The sequence below is a fragment of the Coturnix japonica genome, chromosome 3, assembly GCF_054131305.1.
Source record: "Coturnix japonica strain WE chromosome 3, WE-NBRP24, whole genome shotgun sequence".
Lineage (NCBI taxonomy): Eukaryota > Metazoa > Chordata > Aves > Galliformes > Phasianidae > Coturnix > Coturnix japonica.
In genome coordinates, this window is record NC_140665.1 from 80,550,692 (window position 1) to 80,573,197 (window position 22,506).

Sequence of the window (22,506 nt, forward strand, 5' to 3'; positions counted from 1 at the left end):
GAAAATCAGTGGTCCATTTAGCAGTGTCAGAAAAAAATGTGCCAAGTGATTTAAATTGTTTAACTCTTACTAGACAATTACAATATATCTTACACCTTTTCACATAAAACAAACATAAATGAAATTCAGCATTCATACTTCAAATACATACCACATAGTCTACTAAGCCGTAAGAGGCATCAGAGCAAGGACACTAAATTTAGACAGTTGTTACTAAAAGTCTGCCAATTGATGGAGGCTTTCTATGGAACTGAATTGAAGCAAGCAGCTGGTTGTTAGCACTGCACTAGCAGATATCAAAGAATGTGCATTTTCTTTGAGAAGTGAAGGACCATATGCTTTAGGTAGCTTCAGCATGTAAGAAGCTTGGGTTATATATCAGTGTAACATCTGTGTCAATTCAGTTTAATTAGTGTTATGAAATAGGAACCTAGGAAGTAGGTATTTCCAGTTTCTTTTCTTCCTAAGTATGAAGGACAGAGACACTTTTTTTTTCTTCCCTTGATACGTGTGCTTCTTGATATGACAGCTACTGAACAGCATTAAAAAACCTTGCTTTCCCAGTTTCACTGAAAAAGCAACCACTGAGTTATAATGGGAGGAGGGGGGACGCTCTTGATGGAGGACTGTAAATATTTTCAACTGCTCTGGTTTTCTATGGTTTGTGCATGAGTATTATTCTACCTTAACTACAGCTCAAGTATACGAGACATTTCTAAAACAAAAAAACTAAAATTGATACTTATCAATACATTGTACATCCCTTGTTTCCTGCACTTTTGTCACTGTACGTGTAAAATGTTATTTGAAACAAGTATTTGCAGTTTATGCTCTTTGTAAATCAGTTTACAACCTTCACAAGTGTTAGCAGCTTCTCATAAGATTCACATTATATATGATGTCTGATTTTTATTTTTTTATGTTCAAGTCTGCTAATAGTATATGTAGTACTCCAAACAATCAGCTGAGAAAACTGTATCTTCAAACTTTGTTAGTCCTGAAGTACATATATACTGTAAGAACTTCACAGTTTCAAATGTTACCCTCTTTTTTTTTTTTTTTTTTTTTCCCCTTCATATGAAAAAACTGTGCATTTCATACAGAATAGAAAAACACACTTGCTGGTTAGCTAGCCTTCTGGGATGACTGTCACTAAACATGCTCAGAAAAAAAGTCAGAAAAGTCCAATTCTGAAATGTCTTTTCATGGAGAAGTCCCAGTGCTATACAGAACAATAAAGTGCAATCTGCATGCGTACGCATGGGAGGATGAAAATGCACAGCAAGGAGTAGAGTGTTTTAATTTTCCCAAAACTAACCTGATTCTATTACTCAAGCAATATTTTCAGTCACTGCTGGCTATGGGCTTTTTTTTTTAGTTATGTTTTAGGAGTTGTGTTTTTTTAGTTTTCTTTTTTTTTTTTTAAGCTTGAGGTAGGAATAATAATTGAGATGCTGTTTCTTCCATGCTTAAAATGTCAATTTCGTTATTAAGATTAATCATAAACAGTACACTGAATATGCATTCTCACAGTATATATGACTCTGTGGAATTGTAGAATCTGGAAGGGATCCACAGAGATCATTGACTTCCAGTCCTGGTTCCACGCAGGACTAGCCAGCAGTAAAATCATATTTCTAAGAGCATTGTCCAAGTGCTTCTTGAGTCCAGTTGCTTCCAATGACAGTCTGTGGGCTGTAAATGCTTCCTGCAGAGCTTGTTCTACTGCTAGAACAGTATTCAAGGTGAGGCCATCATAGTACAGTGGGACAGTCATTGGATTTGACCGATTTGTTATATTGTGCTTGATGAACTCCAGGATATGCCTGGCACTTTTGGCTACCAGGTTTGGCTACCCTCTTGACTGATAATGAGTTAATATCAGCTAAAAAAAGAATCAGATATAATATAAAACTACATAACAAATGTATGAGAAGTTTCAAGTTGGGAATAACAATGGTTTTAATCCAAGTAAAGTGCAATGTCTCTTGTGTAAACTAGACTAAGAAAACCCAGACTTCCATAATGTTTTAGGCTTCCCTGCTCCACCTTTAGTGAATTTATCTCCCCTTTACGAGTTATCTAAATCTTCTTATTTTGTTTTCCACATCAGATTATTTCACTGTTACTGTCAGATGTTTGATTTTTTTTTTTCCCTCCTTCATTGTGATATACTACATTTCCAAACATAAATATTTCCTTCTGTTTCAAAATTGACACATGAGCAAAGCACACATTAAATAAAATCAAGTTTTATTTACCAAGGGTACATCAGAGTATTCTTCTCATATATTTCTCTATCTAACATGTAGGTGAGAGAAGAGTGTGCTGTAGATTTAATTTCTGGGAAAATGTTATTCTCCAGAAATGTAAAAGTCACAACGATGCTTATGTGGTTATAACTGAGAAATTACCCTTGTGAATGTTCCCTAGCTATGGTTACTCCTGAGCTGTACCTCAGAAGTGTTTCAAAGTGCAGTAGTTGACCCAAGGGGGAAACATTTCAGGGACCAAATTACTCTAAATGCGTATTAGTAGAAATTAGTTTCAGTGCTGGGATGCTGTCCATGCCCTGGTGTAGTTTAAGTGGCTATGTTAGACCTAACTGTTATTTTAGAGTAGTTCAAAGTCGCTGTTCAGACAAAGCTATTAAGGAATTAAATCCTTACCCCACTGTATTACTCTTCTTTAAACTCTGAAATCAAATGGAATTATGCAGGGAAAGGAGGAGTTATAACTATAATTATTGGTGAGACTGAAGTTAAAAGGTCTTTTTTTTGTTTGTTTTTTGTTGTTTGTTTTCTTGTGGTTGTCTTTTTTTTTTTTTTTTTCAAATTGCTATCATTATTTATATTCAAATGCTTAAAGGTAATTAATTATTCCTCTATTATTAATTATAAACTAATTATTCCTCTAGGATTGCTATACTACAACAACAAGGAAATTATTACTCTAAGGCACTGCAGTTGTCTTAACTGTATAGTTTTAATGCTACAGATATACAGAAGTGAAATCAGCAGTTGGATCACAACCTTCTCCCCTTGAGATAAAATTTCATACCTCTTCTTGTGAGGTAACTCAAGCAGGTGCACCCTGATGTGCACTGCCCTTTGGTTACCAAATTTTATTTACCAGGGCTGCTCCACAAGTAATACTTCCTCATTTTATTAAAGGCTCACAATATCAGAGATGGATGTTGGTGGTATGGCAGTACATCCTGAACCTTTCTTCCAGTGTTTAGTGTTACATTTTGTTGCTGTATGACAGATGGCAACAAGGGACAGTCTGACAACACCATCTGAAATGAAAGTGCACATGAAGCAAAGTTGTGTCACTGAATTTCTCCATGAGTAAAACATTGCACCATTTAGCATTCATTTACGCTTGCTGAACATCTATGGAGACCAAACAGTGGGTTTGAGCACAGTGAAGTGGGGAGTGATGTGTTTCATCACTGCTGACAGCAGTGATTGAAAGACAAACCATGTTCTGAACAGCTATCCACAGCTGTCGCACCATGAAATGAGGAGTGTCTCAATCAGTTCATCTATGTGAATCACTGGATTATGACTAGAAAACTGTAAACTGAGCTGAATATTGGCTCCAGTACATTGAAAATGATGGTGGCAACATTGGAATATTTCAGTGTGTGCCAGGTGGGTCCTTTAATGTTCACATAGGAAGGAACCGGAAGAATACCGTATACAACTTTATCAGGACATATTGAACCAATATGAGGGTGAAGGTGACAGCTTCCTGGATTGCATAATAACTGGTGATGAGACACTGTCACCGTTGTGAGCTGGAGTTGTAATGGCAGTCCATGATGACATGTGAATTCCCTACTGAAGAAAAAGTTCAAGATGCAGCACTCATCAGCTAAACTGATTTGCACTGTCTTTTGGGATGTGAAATGGGTGGTCCTTCTGGATTTCTTGAAATGAGACTGTCATGGTTTAATAATTTTGTAATTTTTGCTATCAGTATTCCACATCATAACATCATATAAAGCATGAATAATTTTACTGAATCTGCAACTTATCAGAAGAAGACTACATCTCCCAGGGAACAACACGATAGGTCACGGGACCTGGACTCTATATTAACTCTGTCGCAGAACAGACTGACGTCTTTCGAGTTCTGGCGTTCAGGGGAGTGTGTGGGAGCCTTCAGCCGTTCGCCTAGATTTACAGTAGGCCTCTCGGTTACGGGACTCATTCTCTCTCCTATTTTGCTTGATTCGTTAGCTCAATTTCAATTATATTGTATTATATTGTGTTATCCTGTATTTCGATATAGTATTTAGTAAATAAGTGTGCCTCCTTAGATCGTTGCCGCTGTTTTCTTTTCCTAATTAACTTTTTCCTTTCGGCCTAGGGCCCCTCCGGGGCCTACGGCCCCCTGTCACGGACGCAGGTGGATTTTTAGTTCAAACCGTGACAGATTTTGGTGGAGAATGCGGGCAAAATTGAGTTGCTGTTTTTTCTGTGTTTTCTTCTGTTGCTCTTTTAGCTTTTAACAGAGCTACGAGTTTTTTTCCCTGTTAAGGAGCTATCTCGTGTTTGGGATTCTGCACCTGCGAGCTTGACCTTGAAAGTCCAGGCGGACTGCCAATACTCCGGTATATTTTATAAACACTGCTGAGCTTTGTTTTCTCTTACTTTTTTCTCTCTATTGGAGGAAAAAGATGTTTTCTCTACTAAATTTGTTTTACCAGGGACTGTGTGCCATTGGTTCCTTTTTTGAGACGCTCCGAACATATTGGGCCATGTTTAAGCTAGCCACTTTTTCTTATGGAGCTATACAATTGTATAATGGATTGAAAGCATGGTTAGCAATGCTCACTTCGTATCTGTATACAGCTCCAGAGGGAGCAACTAATGCAACTAATTATACAGAAATGGTGATTTTTAAGCGTGCTCCTCTTTCTTTCTATGAATCCTTTATGCAGTTTTTGAATGATCAGTGGGTCACACTCTTAATCTCCCTGATCTTATTGTTGATTATTGTAATAATCTCACTCAGTATCTGGATTTATAACATCCGGAGGAAGTCTTCCCTAGAACCAGAGAATACTGAGTGGCAGGGAATTGAAGAGATTCTCAAAGGACAGACATCTTCAGTGTTATGGAGTTTCACTCCTGAACACTTGAAGAATCCTGAGAGTTTGATTGCATATTTGAGGCAGGAATGTTGTGGCTCAGGCAGATCTCAGGAGGCACAAATGATTTTGGGCCTAGCTAATGCTTATTGGGCCTTAGTCAATACCATTCCTGAGAGAGAGAGTCTTAGAGCTGAGGCAGAAAAACTTTGGACTGAGAAGGTAGAGAGAGAAAAAAGCTTTTGAAGCTGAGAGAAAAGATCTCCTGTACCAACGAGACTCAATCTGGTACGAGAAAGAGAGTCTTAGAGCTGACGCAGCAAAACTTTGGGATGAGAAGGTAGAGAGAGAAAAAGCTTTTGAAGCTGAGAGAAAAGATCTCCTGTACCAACGAGACTCAATCTGGTACGAGAAAGAGAGTCTTAGAGCTGACGCAGCAAAACTTTGGGATGAGAAGGTAGAGAGAGAAAAAGCTTTTGAAGCTGAGAGAAAAGATCTCCTGTACCAACGAGACTCAATCTGGTACGAGAAAGAGAGTCTTAGAGCTGACGCAGAAAAACTTTGGGATGAGAAAAGCTCCCTGCAATCCCAACTCAACACTCTCCAGTCTGAGCACAGTGCCCTCCGGTCCGAGCACGACATTCTCCAGTCCGAGCACGGCGCCCTCCGGTCCGAGCACAACACTCTTCAGTCTGTGCATAATGCCCTCCAGTCCGAGCATAACGCTCTTCAGACTGAGCACAATGCCCTCCAGACCGAGCACAACACTCTTCAGTCCGAGCATAATGCCCTCCGGTCCGAGCACGACGCTCTCCAGTCCGAGCACGGCGCCCTCCGGTCCGAGCATGACACTCTCCAGACTGAGCGCGATGCCCTCCGGTCCGAGCATGACACTCTCCAGACTGAGCGCGATGCCCTCCGGTCCGAGCACGACACTCTCCAGTCCGAGCACGGCGCCCTCCGGTCCGAGCATGACACTCTCCAGACTGAGCGCGATGCCCTCCGGTCCGAGCATGACACTCTCCAGACTGAGCATGATGCCTTCCAATCCAACTGCGACACCCTCCAGTCCGAGCACAACACTCTTCAGTCTGTGCATAATGCCCTCCAGTCCGAGCATAACGCTCTTCAGACTGAGCACAATGCCCTCCAGACCGAGCACAACACTCTTCAGTCCGAGCATAATGCCCTCCGGTCCGAGCATAACGCTCTTCAGACTGAGCACAATGCCCTTCGGACCGAGCACAACACTCTTCAGTCCGAGCATAACACTCTTCAGACCGAGCACAATGCCCTCCAGACCAAGCTCAACACTCTCCAGACTGAGCGCGATGCCCTCCGGTCCGAGCATGACACTCTCCAGACTGAGCGCGATGCCCTCCGGTCCGAGCACGACACTCTCCAGTCCGAGCACAGCGCCCTCCTGTGTAAGTGCGTCGATCTCCAGGTCAAACATGACTCTATTGACTCGTTGTACACTGACCTCAAGGCCGACTACAACGCCCTCAAAGCCAGTCGCAGCACCCTCCGGTCTGTGTACGACGAGCTCCTGTCTGACTACGACGCTCTCCAGTCTGAGCACGACGCCCTCCAGTCTAGTTATAACGTCCTCAGGGCGGAATGCGACACCCTCAAGTCTGAACCGTATGTACTCCAACTTAACCAACCACCGGGGGCACCAGATACAATGTTGGTTGCCCCTGTAAGAGGGCGAAAAACAAAACGAGTTTCAACTCAGATAGAGAAAATGCAGAAGGAGTTAGAAGAGCGGAGGGAGTTAGGAGAGCAGGACTCAGGAGAGCAGGGGGACTCAGGAGAGCAGGGGGACTCAGGAGAGCAGGGGGACTCAGGAGGTCAGGGGGACTCAGGAGAGCAGGAGGAGTCAGAAGACCAGAGGAAGTCGGCGGAGCAGAGGTTGTTAGAGCAGTATAAGAAGATGTTAGAGGAGGAGAAGAAGTCAGAGGAGCAGAGGAAGTTAGGAGAGAGAAAGTTAAGAGAGAGGAAGAAGGAGGAAGGTCGCCTGGAGGAAATAACACAAGCGTCAGAGTCAGGGTCAGAGTCAGACGAGGAGCCAAAAGCTAAATTTTCTTTACGAGAATTTCTCGAGTCCAAACTTATAGATGGGGCAGCCTCATCAACACAGCTGCCAACATTAACACCTGGGACTCCTGATAGAGCAAAAGGTGAGCAAAGTATTACGACCATTATTGATCGATCTTTTAAACTGAGTGAAATTCGAGATCTGAGAAAGGATTTCACACGTCAGCCAAAAGAAAATATGGTCACTTGGTTACTTCGCTGCTGGGACAATGGTGCCAACAGTGCGTGGCTCGATGGCAGTGAAGCTCGCCAACTGGGTAGCATTTCCAGGGACTCACGTGTGGACAGAGGTATAGGCACATGCCAAAATCAGTCCTACACCCTCTGGAAGCGGATGTTGATAGCGGTAAGAGATAGATTCCCCTTTAAACGGGACTTGGAGCCTGAGAAAAAGAAATGGACTGATATGGAGAAAGGTATCCAATTTTTGAGAGAAAGGGCTCTGGTGGAAATGCTCTACAGCCCCCAGTTCAATCGTAACAATCCAAACCAATTACATGATCCTGAAGCAGTCCACGTTCCACGACAAATGTGGCGTGACTTTACAAAGGCAGCTCCAGAAAAGCATGCCAGTGCACTTGCATTGGTATATGGCAAAGGGGAAAGAAAGCCCCTTGTAAATGAGCTAATTAGCAGACTTCAGGAGCTTGAGTTATTTATAAGCGCTACAGAAGTTAAGCTTTATACTTCAGCCATTGTCCAAATGGGAAAAAAAATAGTAGAAAGGTTAGACAAAGTGGAGGAAACACAAAGTGATATTATTGACAAATTGGCTAATGTGCCTGATGTAGATGAATCCACGGTGGTACCAGATGATGGAAACCAGGATTTCCACGATCGCCTATTGAGAGAGCTAAACAACATGAGTTCCTCTCGACCTGTATCATCGAAAATCTCAACCATAAAAAAGAGACGTCCTCGTATTCAAGCAAATGACAACGATAAGACACCTCGTATTCAAGCAAACGACAATGATAAGACCATACGTTTTGCTTTGTTGTATTTCTTGAGTAATCATGGGGAGGATATAAAGAAGTGGTATAACTCATCCACTTCTGCACTTCAGGCACGAGTGAAAGAATTACAATCCAAAACAACCACCAAGGTGAACTCTTCCAAACGGGGGAAAGTTCCAGTCGCTGCGAGTCAACGAGGTAAACAATAGAGGGGCCCTGCCCCCAGCCAGGGGGGGGAAAGGGACAACAGAGTATACTGGACTGTGTGGATTAAGTGGCCTGGCACATCTCAACCACAGAAATATAAAGCCTTGGTGGACACCGGTGCACAATGCACCCTAATGCCCTCAAGTCACCAAGGGACACAACCAATATATATCCATGGAGTGACTGGGGGTTCCCAAGAATTGACTATGTTGGAGGCCGAGATAAGCCTCACTGGTAAAAACTGGCAGAGACACCCTATTGTGACTGGTCCAGAGGCTCCATGTATACTGGGAATCGATTACCTTAGGATGGGATATTTCAAGGATCCCAAGGGGTATCGATGGGCCTTTGGGATAGCTGCTGTAAACACAAATGGTGTTAAGCAGCTGTCAACTTTACCTGGTCTGTCAGATGATCCTTCTGCTGTGGGGTTGCTCCAGGTAAAAGACCAAGAGGTACCAATTGCCACCAGAGTGGTTCACAGACGGCAGTACCGCACCAATAGGGACTCATTGCTCCCCATTCAAAAGCTAATTCGCCAATTAGAAAATCAGGGAGTGATTAGCAAAACTCACTCGCCTTTTAACAGCCCCATATGGCCAGTGCGTAAAACCAGTGGGGAATGGAGGCTGACGGTAGATTACCGTGGCCTGAATGAAGTTACACCTCCATTAAGTGCTGCTGTACCAGACATGCTAGAACTCCAGTATGAATTGGAGTCAAAAGAAGCTAGGTGGTATGCCACTATTGATATTGCTAATGCCTTCTTTTCCATCCCATTGGCTGCAAAATGTAGGCCACAGTTTGCTTTTACCTGGAGAGGTATTCAGTATACCTGGAACCGTTTACCCCAGGGGTGGAAGCACAGCCCAACAATTTGCCATGGATTGATCCAAGCTGTTTTGGAACAGGGTAATGCTCCTGAACACTTGCAGTATATTGATGACATTGTAGTGTGGGGCCATACAGCAGCAGAGGTTTCCAAGAAAGGGAAACAGATAATCCAAATTCTTTTGAAAGCTGGTTTTGCCATTAAGCGCAGCAAGGTGAAGGGGCCTGCCCAGGAAATCCAGTTCTTAGGCATAAAATGGCAAGATGGACGTCGTCACATCCCAGCAGATGTGATTGACAAAATCACTGCTATGTCTCCGCCCACAAATAAAACAGAGACCCAATCTTTTCTGGGAGTAGTGGGCTTTTGGAGAATGCATGTCCCAAACTACAGCCACATAGTGAGCCCTCTCTATCAGGTAACACGGAAGAAGAATAATTTCTCATGGGGTCCTGAGCAGCAGCAGGCTTTTGAGCAGATAAAACAAGAAATAGCCCGTGCCGTGGCCTTGGGGCCAGTACGGACGGGACAGGATGTGAAGAACATCCTCTACACTGCTGCTGGAGAGAAAGGTCCCACCTGGAGTTTGTGGCAAAGAGCCTCAGGAGAGACCCGAGGCCGACCCCTAGGATTTTGGAGTCGAGCATATAAAGGGTCTGAGGAGCGCTACACTCCAACTGAGAAGGAGATCTTAGCCGTGTATGAGGGAGTTCGGGCTGCTTCTGAAGTAGTTGGGACAGAGGTTCAGCTTCTTCTAGCACCTCGCTTGCCAGTAATAAACTGGATGTTTAAAGGACAGGTTCCCTCCACCCATCATGCTACTGATGCCACTTGGAGTAAGTGGATTTCATTAATTACTCAACGAGCTCGAATGGGAAAACTCAGCCGTCCTGGAATTCTAGAAGTGATCATGGACTGGCCTGAGAGTAAAAAAATTGAAAAACCACCTACAGAAGAGGTATCACGTGCTAAAGAGGCACCACCATACAATGAGCTACCAGAAAACGAAAAGAAATTTGCCCTATTCACAGATGGATCATGTCGTATTGTAGGGAAGCATCGCAGATGGAAAGCTGCTGTATGGAGCCCCACACGACAAGTTGCAGAGGCCACTGAAGGTAAAGGAGAATCAAGTCAATTCGCAGAGGTAAAGGCTGTTCAGCTGGCTTTAGATGTGGCTGAACGGGAGAGGTGGCCAATGCTTCATCTTTATACTGATTCATGGATGGTGGCAAATGCCTTATGGGGGTGGTTGCAACAGTGGGAGGATGATAATTGGCAACGAAAGGGTAAACCTGTTTGGGCTGCTGAACTGTGGAAAGACATTGCTGCCCGAATAAGGAACATTGTTGTAAAGGTGCGCCATGTAGATGCTCATGTGCCTAAAAGTAAGGCTACTGAAGAACATAAAAATAACCATCAGGTTGATCGAGCTGCCAAAATTGAGGTGGCTCAAATAGACTTGGACTGGCAGAACAAGGGTGAATTATTCCTAGCTCGGTGGGCCCACGAGACTTCAGGTCATCAAGGAAGGGATGCAACATATAAGTGGGCCAGAGACCGAGGGGTGGACTTAACTATGGACGCTATTGCTCAAGTTATTCATGATTGTGAAACATGCGCCATAATTAAACAAGCCAAGAGGATGAAACCTCTTTGGGGGGAAGGGCGATGGCAAAAGTATAAATATGGGGAGGCATGGCAGGTTGATTATATCACCTTGCCACGATCTCGCAATGGTAAGCGTTATGTACTCACCATGGTGGAGGCAACCACTGGGTGGCTCGAAACATACGCAGTACCCCATGCTACCGCCCGAAACACCATATTAGGGTTGGAAAAGCAAATCCTGTGGCGGCATGGCACTCCAGAAAGAATTGAATCAGATAATGGGACCCATTTTAAAAATTCCCTTGTAACCACTTGGGCCAAAAATCATGGCATTGAGTGGATTTACCATATTCCCTATCATGCACCAGCTTCTGGTAAGATTGAACGATTCAATGGGTTATTGAAAACTATGTTGAAAGCAATGGGTGGCGGAACGTATAAAAATTGGGAGAACCATTTAGCAGAAGCCACCTGGTTGGTCAACACTCGAGGATCTAGTAATCGTAATGGTCCTAACCAATCCAGCTCCCTACGTACTGTGGAGGGAGATAAGGTTCCTGTAGTACACATAAAGAGTGTGTTGGGAAAAACAGTTTGGGTTCTTCCAGCGTCTGGAAAGGGCAAACCTCTCCGGGGTACTGTCTTTGCCCAGGGACCTGGGTGCACATGGTGGGTGATGGACAAAAATGGGAATGTTCAATGTGTACCACAAGGGAATTTGATGTTGGGGGAGTGCAGCCAATGATTTTCCTGTAGATATATAGGTAGAGTCTCAGAAAATATTTCAATTAGGTACAGAATAGTTCAATTAGGTATAGGACTTAAGATAGAGTGGATTAATGTTAAGGAAACACTTTTTCTCTATATACCTTAATTAGGCATTCTGTAAGCAAGTTTTCCATCTGGACTCTATATCCTGCACTGGCCATGCATGTGTAGAGCACACATGGAAAGAAGTATAAGTCAAAAGGAAATCTGCTGTGGTGGCTGGGAAAGGATGAGTGCACCTTGATGTGGGGGACGCCCTACTAGCACTGCCTTTCCCCTCTACCGCTGACATATTTTCCTTTTTCTGGCAGTTTTGCCATTTTCTCAAAATTAATAAATAGTAGGTTAGGTTATAGAGTTTTGTTCTCAACTTAGGGATTTGTATGGAATAAATATAGATTGTTGAGAAAAAATAAGGTTGCTGATTATTCACAATTATACATATGAGTGTGTATGTATGTATAAATATAATGTAATGATGTAGAATAAGGGGTGGAATGTCATGGTTTAATAATTTTGTAATTTTTGCTATCAGTATTCCACATCATAACATCATATAAAGCATGAATAATTTTACTGAATCTGCAACTTATCAGAAGAAGACTACATCTCCCAGGGAACAACACGATAGGTCACGGGACCTGGACTCTATATTAACTCTGTCGCAGAACAGACTGACGTCTTTCGAGTTCTGGCGTTCAGGGGAGTGTGTGGGAGCCTTCAGCCGTTCGCCTAGATTTACAGTAGGCCTCTCGGTTACGGGACTCATTCTCTCTCCTATTTTGCTTGATTCGTTAGCTCAATTTCAATTATATTGTATTATATTGTGTTATCCTGTATTTCGATATAGTATTTAGTAAATAAGTGTGCCTCCTTAGATCGTTGCCGCTGTTTTCTTTTCCTAATTAACTTTTTCCTTTCGGCCTAGGGCCCCTCCGGGGCCTACGGCCCCCTGTCACGGACGCAGGTGGATTTTTAGTTCAAACCATCAACTCTGACTGCTATATTGCAACGTGAAATATGCTAAGAGCTTGAACTTTTGTTGTCAGGCCAGAGAAGGAGACAGCCTTTCTCTTACAACAGAATAATATCAGGTCCCCATACCAGTCTGAAGAATATGGAGTGCTTTGCTAGTCTTGGCTGGGCTATCTACCACATCCAATATATAGTCCAGATTTGATTCTGTCTATTCAAGGCAGTGTTAGTGATCAAATATTCAAATAGTGTTATTGCTCTCTTTGTACCTGTTGTAGTTTCCATGGAAATAAACTGAAGACATTACTTTTTGAGTGACTGTCATGCAGTTTTACTTCTAGAAACAAAAGTTTTCTAGCTGAATCATGTGCTTACGGGGAGAAATAGTCCAGTTTGCTCCTTTTTGTTGTCATTTTACACAACTATTCTTTGGCCTAATGACAGTATTTCCTCTTTACTCCTGTCCCTGGCAATTCTCCTGCATTTTGGTTCTACTTCTAGTTTTGGTCACATATTTCTAATGTGGTGTTGCTTTATCCTTACCTGTAGGATTTTTTTTTAATTCAGTTCTGTACTGTTCTGTTCAATGTCACAATTTATTCAAGTGAATGTTAAGTACTACAAATTCACCCGTTTGCCTTTTTAGTCATTTGGATGTCAAATGAGCTTCTTTCATCTTTCTCATAAAAATATATGTTTTCCATGGCGAAGAGAGTACACAGAAGGAACCCTGATATATCTCTGAATTAATTAAATGTGAATATAAAGTCATTGTCTCCTACAATGACTATTGGTGTTTCCATGCATGTATGTAATTATTTTTCTAAAATTGTGTACTAAAAGCATGATCCTTCAGGGAAAAAATGTAAAAAAAAAAAAAAAAAAGAAAGTTTCTTATTTTAATTTTCAAATGAAGAGTTTATTCATGATGCATGCAGTGTTTGTATTCTAAATAAACACCATCCTGCTTGCCTTACAAAACTGGGACCTCCTTCCTCATTTATTATTTAGTACAGTGGCTGCAACTAATCAAGAATAATGCTTATGCTGGCTTTTTCCATACTTATCAGTAAACAAATATTCTTTATTCTTGTTAACAGTATGCGTACTCAATGAAATACCAAAACAGCAAAGATGCTCTGGTGCACTTCATTATCTCCTGATTTGTCAATGTGCAGAATGTTAGAGAGCTCTGCTTTGTTTCCTTGAGCTGCATTATCTTTGTTATCTTTGAGAAGATTATAAGCACATTATGCAAATGAAAATAAGAACAAGAACAATTCTTGAAACATTTTTATCTTTTAAAATACCTTTCAACTTTCAGAATGCTTAAGCAGTGGTATTTTCTGCTTCCTTTACGTACTTTCCAGAAGCAATCATTTAGCCTGAGACAATTTTATTTACATTTGCATTTTAAGCAATTCTGTGACTATCCACCTCTATTTTAAAACATCTGAAAAAGGAACTGGTTCAGTTTCTTTCAGTACTGAATTTCGTTCCTACCTTTAGCCCTTACCATACAGATCTATAATAATTCGTCTGTTGGCAGCCCCATGCTGTCATGCCTTCTTCAGGTCTACTTGGTGTATGAGTTGTTAGAACTGGGGAAGTAAGCTATACCCTTTCCATCCTGAAGTAAGCTGCCACCAGGTTCATGGCAAGTGAAAGCTGAGTAAGAATTCTTTTCCTTGCTTTCTACACTGTAACAGCTGTATGCCTTCCTTTCTAGGGAGCTGAGTCTCAAGTCTGTGTCAGCAGTATAATTGATCTCTAATATAATTGATCTTTAATATATTAAGCTTCTGTTGCAGTAATGGAAGAATCCAATATGGGACTCAATTAATTTTCTTTCAGCTTATAATCAGATGATGAAAAGATTCATGCCATTTAAAAGATATTTGCACACAGACACTAAACTTTTTAAGTAGATTCTAGAAATTTCTATTAAGTAAAGAAATCCACTACAGCCATTGATTTTAATTTAATCTGCAAGTTTAAACCATATCATGTTGCCTCAACATACGGTTTTACTTTTGTTTGTGTCTATAATCAAAGTCAGAAGACTGAAAAATCCACAAATAAAATTTAGCAAGCTATGTGAAATAAAGAAGCTTTTTAAGTCTGCTGTTCTAGATGACACGTGTGTAGTCTGTTCTACTTCAGTATCCTTTTTTTAAAATATTTGAGTAAAACTGTATCACCCATGCAAGAATGAACCCTCTGTCCTCAAGTTCTTTCTGTGTTCTAAAACATTATTTTCAAAATCTGTAGTTAAAAGCAACTGGAATAAATTTCAGTAAGCAAAACACACCAGATTTCTGTAGAATCACAACCTTGATGTTAATTAATATGTTTTGGAAATACTGAAATAGAAAAACTGTGGGGATTCCTCAAAAAACCATCAAGTTTGAAGAGTAACAAATAATGGTAGCTTATTGTTTACACAAAGCCACAGGAGGGGATGGGGAATACCTGGTTCTGATCAAATTACGTTTCTGCAGCACCTGATGATTGGCTGTTGCTGCCCAGCTGCTCCCTGCCTCAGCTTCCAGAAGGTTCTTGCAAGACAGGAGAGGCCACCCTTAGTGGTTGGTGGTAGGGTTTAAGCTTTGTCACCATTATCTGTGGTTAGTGGGGTTTAGGTAGTGTTCACCTTTTACCAGGCTGCCATACATAAGCAAGTTGAGTTGCACAAGGAGGTTGCTACAAGGAGTTGAGAAAGTGTGAATTTCCAGGAACTGCAAACAGCTGTTTGGAATGGCTGTGCGATACCAAAAGGCAGTCACCACGTGGCCAGATAGTGAGTTGTTAGACTGTGGCAAAGAACAAAATTAATTACAACCAAATGTACATTAATGACATTACATGAAGTTGCATTTTGTCAAGGTATGAGTTTTTCTGGTGTTTTCTTCTTTATGTTTATGTTTCTCGATGCCTTTAATTTTATTTATTTATTTATTTTAATTTTCCTACACAGTCCCATCCTTGCCTCATAATGATTTTTTCCTAGTTGCTATACAAAGCACGTTTCCTTTATCCACTGCACAATATCTGTCAGCTCTCTTACGGCCATCAGCGGAGCTGAACCTCGTGTTTTGTGTCTTAGTTTGGAGAACAGCATCACTTAAGCTCTGTGTATGATTTTGAACCTGATTCTTGCTCTGATAGTATTGGAATAGACTGGATAGAAATTATTATAGAATCATCTTTTTTTCTTTGATTGTTGTCTTTTAGGTATCCAGCTGTTAGTCTTTATGCCAGCAGTATGTAGAGCTGGTCACAAGTGCCTGTGCTTGGCACCTCTTAAATCCCTCTTTGTATTAGATGTGATAGGAGCTGCACATTAATTTATAATGTGATTTATTATATTGAAAAGCTCTATAAATTTAAAGTAGGGATGAGTGAAAGTTCAAAAGGGAGCAGCTGACATCAAATAATCCTGTGAAGGTCTGCGTGCTTCTAAGAATATTTAGGCTGAAGTATTTTTGGATGAGCCTGTTTCTTTGACTTTCCCCTACTTCTGAGTCTGAAGTTGGCAAAAATAGCACTTTGTAGTGTTTGAGGTGTGCTGTGATAATGGATGTATGTTTAAGGTTTGGTTGGAATCAGGTATTAGAAGACAGCTTTTTTTTTTTTTTTTTGTGGAAAACAGTATTAGTTTTGCTGGGTTTTCTTACTTGATTTAAAAAGCTGCCAGCAGCAACACTGGATTTGAAATAAAGAAGCAAAATATTATTTCTGTCTATCAGTGCCTAGACTATTCCTGCGCAATACCAGTTAACTCCCATAGCTCTTCTCATACTTGAGATCTAGGGGCACACTGAAAGCTCTTAACAAGTTGTAAGTGGATTTGGTTGTTGTATTTCTGCATAACAAAAATGTGTTTATGACCTTCAACAACTTATTGAATAACTGAGGTAAATGTCAAACCAAATGTACTGATCAAAGGCTGATATTCCAATGTTTGTCACTATCTGAACTAGTTCAGTTTATTTTGCTTGAACAACTTACAGCTGTTGTTTTTCATTAGTTTCCCTGTGCTGTTCAGTACCTGTCACTTTGACAGTAGTTTCTTTGGCGTATTTTCTAGCAAGCTCTGTCTCTAGTGTGGGAATGGAAGAAAGGTATAAATATTCAGTGATCGATGCTATTTACTGTAAAGACAAAAGTTTATCATTTATTACATAGGAAAACTTAAATTATGTTTGATTTGGGAAATTCTTAAATAGAAAATCTTTACTAATATATTAAAAATCACATTGCATGTTTGCATGTCATACCATTTTATAGATGAATCTTCTCACCAAAATCATGGCAGACTTAATCCCATTGAAATTTCAGGTGTAGTGTGAGAACTGAGCGATAGTGGAGGTAATTTATTAGATTCTCAATGCATGGGCTGGTCTTGCTCCAATTTATAGGAGGGAGGCAAGGTCCTTTCAACCCTTGCCCAGGACTTGTTTGGACTTGTCCATCCTCAGCAAACTTTGAGGCAATAGTGCAAAAGCATGGCCTCTTACAGGGCTGTAATCTGTTTGTTTCCAATGGGAAGATGAAATCTAAAGTAGCTTGGAGTTTGTCATTACTCATTATTTAATTTTAAATATACTAAATTTTCTGAAAGGTTTTGTTTTTACAGATGTGCTGCTTTAAAATGATCAATATTGAAGGCAACAATGATTACAAATTTACTAGCAAAGCTGTCATTTTTGAAATGGTAGTGTATAAAGGCATACTATGTAAATAAGTTGTATTCCTATTTATGGTAATTTTCCTTATGATTACAAATTACAGAGTTCTGAATATGCTGCATGTCTAGATACAAGATGTATTTTAAGTTGAAGCCCGCACTAAATGAAAGTGTAGGCTTGTATTTAGCACTAGTGTGTAACTGACTTGAGAAAGATACCATATCTTTTGCACATGTTTTATATATACTCCTCCCTACTCATTTAATGCATTAATTATTTAATAGACTGGACAGATAGACAAATTTATAATGTTTCTTTTTTTCTTCTTGGTTAAAATTTAAATTAAAAAACTATTTTATTATTAATATCAGTTTGTACAGAATTTATAAGTTCAAGGCAAAAAAATGTAAATGGATTTTAAAAGAATGAGTGAGTATACTGTTAGCATTTTGAGGTTTAGCTTCTAAAACTCCATACTGCTTTATCAACTTACATTGCTACTATTTAGTGTTAGTTTATTGTACATGCTTATCTCAGAAGTCTATTTTCTTTTGCTTGTGAAGCAACACCATTAATAAATTCACTGTTCCTATGTGTTTTTAGGCACAGGTAAATTTATTATAGTAAGAAAGAAAGGTAATGTAATTGCTAGGATTTCACTCTGGGTGGATCTTCTTTTATGTGGTTTTCTTTAGCAAAGATTAAAGTTATGTTCAAACCATCTGAAGATGAAAAGGTGGGAGTTTTGTTTCCTTCATTTTTGAATGAAATAGTCTGTTTTATTTAGGATAAAAATGCAAAGACTCATGTAATGAAAACAATGTCATATGGAAAAATGAGAAAAATGCATGTTGTTGAATATCATAGAATCCTAGAATCATGGAATCCCTAGAGCTTGAAGGGACATTTAGCAGTTATCTAGTCCAGCTTCTCTGCAATGAAAGGGATGTTCACGGCTAGATCGGGTTGCCCAAGCCTGATCCAGACTCACCTTGAAAGTCTCCAGGGACAAGTCATCCACCACTAATCTTGGCACCTTGTTCCAGTGCCTCACCACCCTCACTTTTCAAAATATAACCTAAAGCTATCCTTTATCACAACAGGCACTACTAAAGAGTCCCTCCCTGTCTTTCTTGCAGCCAGCCTTTAGATAAGGGTTAGATACAATTTATTGTGTAAATTGTTAAATAAATAGTAAATTAAAAGTGAAGTATTAAAGTGGCAATTCAGAAAAGACCTTTAAATCAACAACAACAACAAAAAAAAATTTAAGTAATATAAGGAGTTCAATATGATTAAGGACAATAATGAATATCATTTCAGAGATGCTTACATTTCTGTATTCACATTTATTTCACAGGGTAAAATGACGGCTATTAGCAGTAACAAAGTTGCATGCATATTTTCTGTAGGAAGAAGACTTCCAAGGAAAATAATTCTGTGATGAAAAGTATTATGCAGAGGCAAAAATACTGTTATTTTCCAGGGCAAAGAAAAGAAAACTACAAAGGCAAGCTTTGGAGTTTCTTGTTGGAATACATCTCACAATATGTGGCAGTGATGAGCAATCTTACTGTGTGCTCATCCTTAACAGAGTTACACTGTAGGAAGCATGGCCTGGCTGAGGCACTGGGTTCAGAGATGAAGAAGAGATTTCTACATTTCTGCTTGAGTATTTCTCTTTCCATTAATTTTCCATCTTTTTGTCCTTTCTATTTGCAAAGAATTAAAAGGCTATTACACCATCTAAAAATGGACCTGCTCAATAGTATCTTTAAAAGTGAAATTACTTTTTTTTTTTTTTTTTTTTTGTTAATTCTGTGTTCCAAGTGGAAAGAATCCTTGGTATGTAGCTCTGTAGGGTAAAAATTATTCTCAGCCTATATCTGCAAGTTCAGGCTTGAAGATAAGCCTGCTTGTAATTCAGATCCTGGTTGTGCATGATGAAACTTTCTCATTGTAGTTTCTATTTGTCAGGTGTTTGTTTGCCATTTTCCAGTAAAATAACAGAAAGGCTTAAGAAAATTATTAATTCTTCAATTACAATGTCAAATAAGGGTAAATATGCAGATAGTCTCAAATATTGCTTTCTTAACCATCCACACCATTAATAGGGTAATGACACAGTAGTGTGCTTATAGTTATCATAGTCATAGAATTGTTTGAGTTGGAAGGGACATTTAAAGGTCATCTAGTCCATTTCCTCAGCAATGAACAAGGATATCTATGGCCAGGTTGGGTTGCTCACAGCCCCATCCAACTTGGTCTTGAATGTCTCCATGGATGGAACATTCACTGTGTCTATGGGCAACCCGTTCCTGTGCTTCACTACACTTACTGTAAAAAATCATTTTCCTTATATCCAGTCTAAATCTACCCTCTTTTACTTTGACACTTTTATTTTGGATATTTGTTCAAGAGTTGATACATTTACTACACTGTTTAGAGAGCAAGCAAAAGATGGCATGGAGGAACTCAAAAGTACCATTTATTTTCATGTCTAATATGTGTAGCAGTACATAGTTAAAATAAATAAAAATGAAGAAATATGTGAATAAGAATCAGATTCTATTCTTCCTCTGTTCTGCACAATCCACCTCATACTTTCCAAATGCAGCATCTTGTAATTCTGCATTGTTTGATGCATGCTATGCCCTAACTGACAGTCCTCCTTCTTTCAGTCTTTTCTCATAGGAGTGATGCCCAAGTTTGTCAGGGATCTTGGTGGCCCTTTGCTGATCTCTGCAGTCTGTCCATGTGTTTGTTGTGCTGGGAACCCAGAATTAGACACAGCAATCTAGGCTGCGCGTGGGAAATATTCACCTCACTCCACTCACTGGCAGCACTTCCCCTGTGGCAGCCCAGTGGATCATTAGCTGCCTTTATTTCCAGGGCTGCCTCATTTATCTTCCTGTCCCCAAGAACTTGCAGGTCCTTTTCTGCAGTGTATTTTCTTTATCTTATTTATATCTATTTTATCTGTCTCTACTTATAATTCATTGTAATAAAATAAAAATAAATAAATAAATAAAACCAGACACTAATTATTACTGCTTTCTAAATGGAATGATTTTCAGCCTCCTTTTACATCCATTTTTTTAATCAATTTCTGGAAGAGTTTTAGGAAGTAGTAAGGAATAATAATAATAATTTAATAGTTATTTGTGAATATGAATTAGTTGTCCCTATTTCTGCATTATGTGTTTGTTGCATGATTATTTATTACTATTATTTATTTTGTTGCGCTGGTATTTGTGCAGGAAATAGAGGAAAACTCAGAAAAATTGGCCAGTTAGTTAAAATAGTTAACAGTGAATTTGGATGAATTTGTGATGTAATAGCAGATGCAGACATGGGCTAATATAATCTATATCAACGTTTTTGCCTTTTTCCTTTCTTTGGCGCAATATTTTTCTGTTTTCTTATTTTTACTTGCTTAGAAGTCATAGACAAGTTCTAATTGTCTGAATGCCCTACTTTAACTGAGGACAAAGGCCTGCACTTTTATATTCTGGCTTTTAAAATACATCTTGTTGCATTCAGAAAATCATAGAAATCATTGATATGTCCTAAGTAAGTTTGCATCTTTGCTAGTCACCACAAGCGCAAAAAAGATGCAGTGAGTTGGGAAAAATAGAGATCACAAATACATTATCTATAGATCTGATTGCATGAGAGCTGACTTGATCAGCTGTAGAAGCATACACATGTATGTAGTTTAATTCTGAATGTTGGAAACAGTTCAGCTGTTTCACACCTTCTGACGCTTCAGGGCAACCATGCCAAGTTTGTTTTTAAACAATTACTTTCTTTTTAATTTTGATGTCTTTGTTCCAATAAAATAAGTTTTTATTCATCAGGAGTGAGTAAGAATATTACTGGAACTTATAGAAAAACATAGGAAAATTGCAAAAAAACATACATTTGTTCCAAAGTTCTGACTCATTATTTATCTTTAAACTGTATTGAGAAGTTAATTCCTGTTTACCATGATATAGGTTCTTAGGCCATATCTCTTTTAAACACAATCATATATGTCTGTTTCCAAAGTAAAGATGGCTAAAACAGAGTCTGCACTCTCAGCACTCTGATACATTATACATTTGATCGTTGTGCTATGGCAGCTTGTTTATGCACTTGGCTTTAAAAAACCCTTAAACTTTTTTGCTGTTTGTTTCTTAATGTTCTCCAATTTACATGGAATTTAATAGGCTTTAAAATCTACCCTGAAGCCTATTGCAGTGCTTAGCAAGTAATGAAATAATATGCATTAGTCATGCTTACCATTAAAGCATTTCTGAACTCTTGATAGAGAGAAACCTTGTTAGAAGTAAGCATGTTACAAAAGAAGCAATTAAAACTTCTGCTGAATGGAAGTGTTTGCTGTGCTGCCCATCTCTAATGAATATTCAATTCAACAGATGCTCACCTTTCTCTTTTGTTTTAGAACACAGGCAGGAAGAAGATGCTTTATGCTTTTAACTTCTGTCAAACACTTCCTTGCATGCAGTTACCAGATAATAATTTTGAGACTTGAGATAATAGTAAAGAGTGATTACAATTTGATATAGCTTTGCAGTGTGATCAAAAACATTCTATAATATATGCCATTTAAAGGTGGATGTATGTGCTGCTGAAAAGCTATATTCAATTTAATCAGAAATTTTGCATTCACATCTTATCATCAATATATCAAGAACTGCCACCGCAAAGGTAGAATACTTGAAATTATTATATTTTTATTACTATCTAATACACTTGTATAGATGACAGTAGTTCTCATGTTGTAAATTGCATACTGTTGTACAATTGATATACTGATGCACAATGTCAAATTGAAAATATTAAACATATTTGTGATAAACTATTTTATATTCAGTTCTGTTTTGTCTGCATACTGAGCAATACAACTCAAGATGGTTGCAAGTACCTGTGTTTTAAGCAGAAGAGGCAATGTAGCTTTATGGGAGAGGTATTACATTTTGCTAAAATTCTTGGTCAAGAGAGGGAGAGATAGTAAAGTATTTTTATATACAAGTCGATGATGCAAAAATACAGATAATAAGTAATGTCTCGTACTTCATACCCTGCCCTCTTTCTTCATTACATTACCAGGCCAAACTGATAATAGATTTATATTTTTTTCTTTTTTTTTTTCAAGTTTTAGAATGGTGAATCACTCATTGGAAAACAAGAAACAGCAGTGATAAATCATAATAATACCTCTTGTAAATGTATTATTATTATTATTATTATTTTTCTAAA

The 22,506-nt window shown here is 39.3% G+C and overlaps 1 protein-coding gene across 3 annotated transcripts in view; it reads left to right on the top strand.

Moving 5' to 3' along the window:
• EYS (EGF-like photoreceptor maintenance factor) overlaps positions 1-22,506 on the top strand; it is a 779,301-nt gene that overhangs the window by 316,278 nt on the left and 440,517 nt on the right. The gene's annotated exons all lie outside the window — the stretch shown is intronic.